Source organism: Aquarana catesbeiana, linkage group LG09 (assembly GCF_042186555.1).
Source record: "Aquarana catesbeiana isolate 2022-GZ linkage group LG09, ASM4218655v1, whole genome shotgun sequence".
Taxonomy (NCBI): domain Eukaryota; kingdom Metazoa; phylum Chordata; class Amphibia; order Anura; family Ranidae; genus Aquarana; species Aquarana catesbeiana.
In genome coordinates, this window is record NC_133332.1 from 205,450,655 (window position 1) to 205,456,651 (window position 5,997).

A 5,997-nucleotide genomic window follows, 5' to 3' on the forward strand; every position below is an offset into this window, starting at 1 on the left:
CAGCATCATGCTGTGGGGGTGTTTTTCAGCTGCAGGGACAGGACGACTGGTTGCAATCGAGGTAAAGATGAATGCGGCCAAGTACAGGGATATCCTGGACGAAAACCTTCTCCAGAGTGCTCAGGACCTCAGACTGGGCCGAAGGTTTACCTTCCAACAAGGCAATGACTCTAAGCACACAGCTAAAATAACGAAGGAGTGGCTTCACAACAACTCCGTGACTGCTCTTGAATGGCCCAGCCAGAGCCCTGACTTATACCCAATTGAGCATCTCTGGAGAGACCTAAAAATGGCTGTCCACTAACGTTTACCATCCAACCTGACAGAACTGGAGAGGATCTGCAAGGAGGAATGGCAGAGGATCCCCAAATCCAGATGTGAAAAACTTGTTGCATCTTTCCCAAAAAGACTCATGGCTGTATTAGATCAAAAAGGTGCTTCTACTAAATACTGAGCAAAGGGTCTGAATACTTAAGACCATGTAATATTTCAGTTTTTCTTTTTTAATGAATCTGAAAAAATGTCAACAATTCTGTGTTTTTCTGTCAATATGGGGTGCTGTGTGTACATTAATGAGGAAAAAAATGAACTTAAATGATTTTAGCAAATGGCTGCAATATAACATAGAGTGAAAAATGTAAGTGGGTCTGAATACCTTCCGTCCCCACTGTATGTATGAGTATATCTCAATATCTGTAACTTACAAGTAGTGCCGAATGCTGGTCAACTTTCGCCGGAAAAAATAATCCGGTTGAATAAAGAAGGCAAGCTTATGTGTAGCGATATATATGATAACATACAGAGGGTCTCCCCCGGGCGTGTCCAGAAATCAACTCCTTTTCCCTAAGGGAGCTGTGAAGGGGCGGGGAGATGGTAACAACGTGATGTGTTCACAGATCTGACATCCTGGTGGTCAATGTAAATGCAACGAGAGGAAGGAAAAAACACCATACACCTGGAAACATAATGGAGTTGTTAAATATATGGGTGAAAAAATGCGCTAATGACAAAAAAGAGGAAAAATCGGTGAATTGATGAAAAAAAAGTGTATGTGCGTCATCAATAAGGATAGAAAAAATTCAAATATGTGACCAAATAAACAACAATGATGGGGATACCTTGATAATAAGGAGGTAACCAATCAGGCGTGTATAGGATAGTAGTAATGGGGCATAATAAGTGTAGTAAACATTATATACCTATTAAACCAATACCCGGTCCGCAGTCGCTGAGAGTTGTATGTATAAAGTATTCAGTCCCCCTTAAATTTTTCACTATTTGTTATATTGCAGCCATTTGCTAAAATCATTTAAGTTAATTTTTTTCCTCATTAATGTACACACAGCACCCCATATTGACAGAAAAACACAGAATTGTTGACATTTTTGCACATTTGTTAAAAAAGAAAAACTGAAATATCACATGGTCCTAAGTATTCAGACCCTTTGCTCAGTATTTAGTAGAAGCACCTTTTTGATCTAATACAGCCATGAGTCTTTTTGGGAAAGATGCAACAAATTTTTCACACCTGGATTTGGGGATCCTCTGCCATTCCTCCTTGTAGATCCTCTCCAGTTCTATCAGGTTGGATGCTAAACGTTGGTGGACAGCCATTTTTAGGTCTCTCCAGAAATGCTCAATTTAAGTCAGGTTTAAGTCAGGGCTCTGGCTGGACCATTCAAGAACAGTCACGGAGTTGTTGTGAAGCCACTCCTTCGTTATTTTAGCTGTGTGCTTAGGGTTATTGTCTTGTTGGAAGGTAAACCTTCAGCCCAGTCTGAGCTCCTGAGCACTCTGGAGAAGGTTTTCGTTCAGGATATCCCTGTACTTGGTCGCATTCATCTTTCCCTCAATTGCAACCAGTCGTCCTGTCCCTGCAGCTGAAAAACACCCCCACAGCATGATGCTGCCACCACCATGCTTCACTGTTGGGACTGTATTGGACAGGTGATGAGCAGTGCCTGGTTTTCTCCACACATACCGCTTAGAATTAAGGCCAAAAAGTTTTAACTTGTTCTCATCAGACCAGAGAATCTTATTTCTCACCATCTTGGAGTCCTTCAGGTGTTTTTTAGCAAACTCAATGCGGGCTTTCATGTGTCTTGCACTAAGGAGAGGCTTCTGTCGGGCCACTCTGCCATAAAGCCCTGACTGGTGCAGGGCTACAGTGATGGTTGACTTTCTACAACTTTCTCCCATCTCCCAACTGCATCTCTGGAGCTCAGCCACAGTGATCTTTGGGTTCTTCTTTACGTCTCTCACCAAGGCTCTTCTCCCCCGATAGCTCAGTTTGGCCGGACGGCCAGCTCTAGGAAGGGTTCTGGTCATCCCAAACATCTTCCATTTAAGGATTATAGAGGCCACTGTGCTCTTAGGAACCTTAAGTGCAGCAGAATTTTTTTGTAACCTTGGCCAGATCTGTGCCTTGCCACAATTCTGTCTCTGAGCTCTTCAGGCAGTTCCTTTGACCTCATTCTCTGACATGCACTGTGAGCTGTAAGGTCTTATATAGACAGGTGTGTGGCTTTCCTAATCAAGTCCAATCAGTATAATCAAACACAGCTGGACTCAAATGAAGGTGTAGAACCATCTCAAGGATGATCAGAAAAAATGGACAGCACCTGAGTTAAATATATGAGTGTCACAGCAAAGGGCCTGAATACTTAGGACCATGTGATATTTCAGTTTTTTTTTTTTAATAAATCTGCAAAAATGTCAACAATTCTGTGTTTTTCTGTCAATATGGAGTGCTGTGTGTAGACGTTTGGGATGACCAGAACCCTTCCTAGAGCTGTCTGTGGCTGAGCTCCAGAGATGCAGTCGGGAGATGGGAGAAAGTTGTAGAAAGTCAACCATCACTGCAGCCCTCCAGCAGTCCGGGCTTTATGGCACAGTGGCCCGACGGAAGCCTCTCCTCAGTGCAAGACACATGAAAGCCTGCATGGAGTTTGCTAATAAAAACACCTGAAGGACTTCAAGATGGTGAGAAATAAGATTCTCTGGTCTGATGAGACCAAGATAGAACTTTTTGGCCTTAATTCTAAGCGGTATGTGTGGAGAAAACCCATGCCGTGGGGGTGTTTTTCAGCTGCAGGGACAGGACGACTGGTTGCAATCGAGGGAAAGATGAATGCGGCCAAGTACAGGGATATCCTGGACGAAAACCTTCTCCAGAGTGCTCAGGACCTCAGACTGAGCCAAAGGTTTACCTTACAACAAGACAATGACCCTAAGCACACAGCTAAAATAACGAAGAAGTGGCTTCACAACAACTCAGTGACTTTTCTTGAATGGCCCAGCCAGAGCCCTGACTTAAACCCAATTGAGCATCTCTGGAGAGACCTAAAAATGGCTGTCCACCAACTTTTACCATCCAACCTGACAGACCTGGAGAGGATCTGCAAGGAGAAATGGCAGAGGATCCCCAAATCCAGGTGTGAAAAACTTGTTGCATCTTTCCCATAAAAACTCATGGCTGTATTAGATCAAAAGAGTGCTTCTACTAAATACTGAGCAAAGGGTCTGAATGTGATATTAATAAATCTGCAAAAATGTCAACAATTCTGTGTTTTTCTGTCACTATGGGGTGCTGTGTGTACATTAATGAGGAAAAAAATGAACTTAAATGATTTTAGCAAATAGCTGCAATATAACAAAGAGTGAAAAATTTAAGGGGGTCTGAATACTTTCCCCACTGTATATCCAAAATAATAATAAATATATACGGCCATGCATATCACAATTGTAACATCCCTAAATGGGTAGAAAGTACTTGAATGAGGTGCCCTTTTTGTCATTAGAACATTTTTTCACCCATATATTAAAAAACTCCATCATGTTTCCAGGTGTGTGTCGTTTTTTCCTTCCTCTGGTTGCATTTATATTGATCACTAGGATGTCAGATCTGTGAACACACCACGTTGTTACCATCTGCCCGCCCCTTCACAGCTCCCATGGGTTAAGGAGTTGACTTCTGGACACACCCGGGGGAGACACTCTATATGTTACCATATATATTGCTACACATACTGTAAGCTTGCCTTCTTCATCCAACCGGACTATTTTTCCGGTGAGAGTTGACCAGCATTTGGCACTACTTGTAAGTTACAGATATTGAGATATACTCATACATATGGCTCTCCTCCTGCCCTTTCCACTTCCCCCTACCACCCCTTCCTCCCTTTTAATTTTTTTGTTATGTTATTATTGTCATTCATTGCTCCATTCTTATCTTCAGATACCTACCTGCGCCTCTCCTGAGGAAGCGAGAATAACCTTGCGAAACACGTAGAGATCAGTCACGCAGCAGCTCTAGATCGATTGGGGTATCTGTATGGTGCCTTTAGGTCCTGCATATCTAATTTTTTCATATGAACTTTATACAGCACCATTCAGGTTCATCATTAATGCCTTCTTTATCATTGTGGTACACGTTTTTAAATGTGTAATGGAAATTTGTAAGTTCTGTATATAATTGAATTCTATTTTGTATGTATTGCACATTGCCCTCACTGTGCACACAGCACTAATAATGTTTTCAGTAAATGTTTACATTCTTTCAAGTCCTGATTAGAATTAGCCTGCCTATGTAACGCCCCTTGTTACCATAAACGTACAATTGTAATATTAATATGATACCTACGTAATCATGTGCATTAAAACCTTCAATTGCGTCATAATAAAGCAGAACAGTTATTTGGAAAGATGCTGAGTGTATCTTTTGTGTCTGTTCCCTACTGCAGTAGTTATTATTAATTTGGAACCACTAATCAATATGAGGATAGGAGTTGCCTATCATCAATTTAACCGAGTCAGCATGGCGAGCCAGCCAGGAGGGGATTCCAGGTGACCCTGAGTATCCGAAACGAGGAGCTTGAGATGATCCGGGAATTTCTGATAATCAGCCGGCTGAGGTAAGCCTTTTGCTTACATTTGAGTTATCAGACTTCCTTGATCGGTAAGGCATTTTCGGGACGAAGGGTACCTATTTTACTCCCCTTAATCGAACTGTATTGATTGGTGGTTATATGTTATGTTGTCCCTGTCTATTGTCCATTGGAGTGTTATAGATAAGAAAGGAAAGAATAGTACTGTTCACAGGTATATGTAGTACATCTGCTAGATAAAGTAGTTTAGAGGCAAGAGGGTATAGGCATATGTAGAGAAGACTGGCCAGTCATTATGGGCATTGAATTAAGTAAGGGAATGAAGGGTAAGAGACCCTCAAAAATGCCCAGCGCAAGAGGAGCGCTATATATGAACCGAAGGTGTGGTTCTGATTATACTGAGCCCCTAGATTAATGGTTAAAGTGGACAGTGATCCACATTGGGTAACTGGGTTACCAAAGTCCACAGGGACTAAGAATCATGCAGAGTAAACAGCTAGAGAAACAGCTATCTATGTGAGCAGGATGGCTCAAGGGTGACATTAACACTAGACAGAAAGGGACATTTTCATGTTAAGTTGTGGGATGAATTTGGGGTCAGGCACTACAACTATTAGAGTCAGAAACAGAGAAATGAGAGGTAAAACAGAATACTTTATATGTTGTCAGAGAGGGAAGATGGGATGAGCACTCTGGCTGCCCATCTGATCATAGAAGCTAGATATAAAAGATATCTGAACAAAATAAGGAAAGCAGAATTTAGGCAGGAAAATATTAATGAGAGTTAAAAGAAAGTGAGAGAATGATATGCATGTGTTGTGTACAAATGGGAAAAAGTAAACGATTTTAGAGAGATATTGGTGTATGTGTGTGCGAATGCTGGGACCTTTAGTTCTATTGCTTGTGTGTGTCATGTACGCAGATGTGACCCCCTCCTTTGTGCTCTCCTGAAAGAATGTCCCTGAGAGGTCAGTGATAAGCTGGAAGGACACCATGCCAATTCCAGTTTTTTAGACAAAACATGTGGCGGGTTAACGAATTTAATGATAAACAATGTAATCACAATTATTTTGAATCTGTTTTCCAAACATGGTAAAATGAAGGTTACATT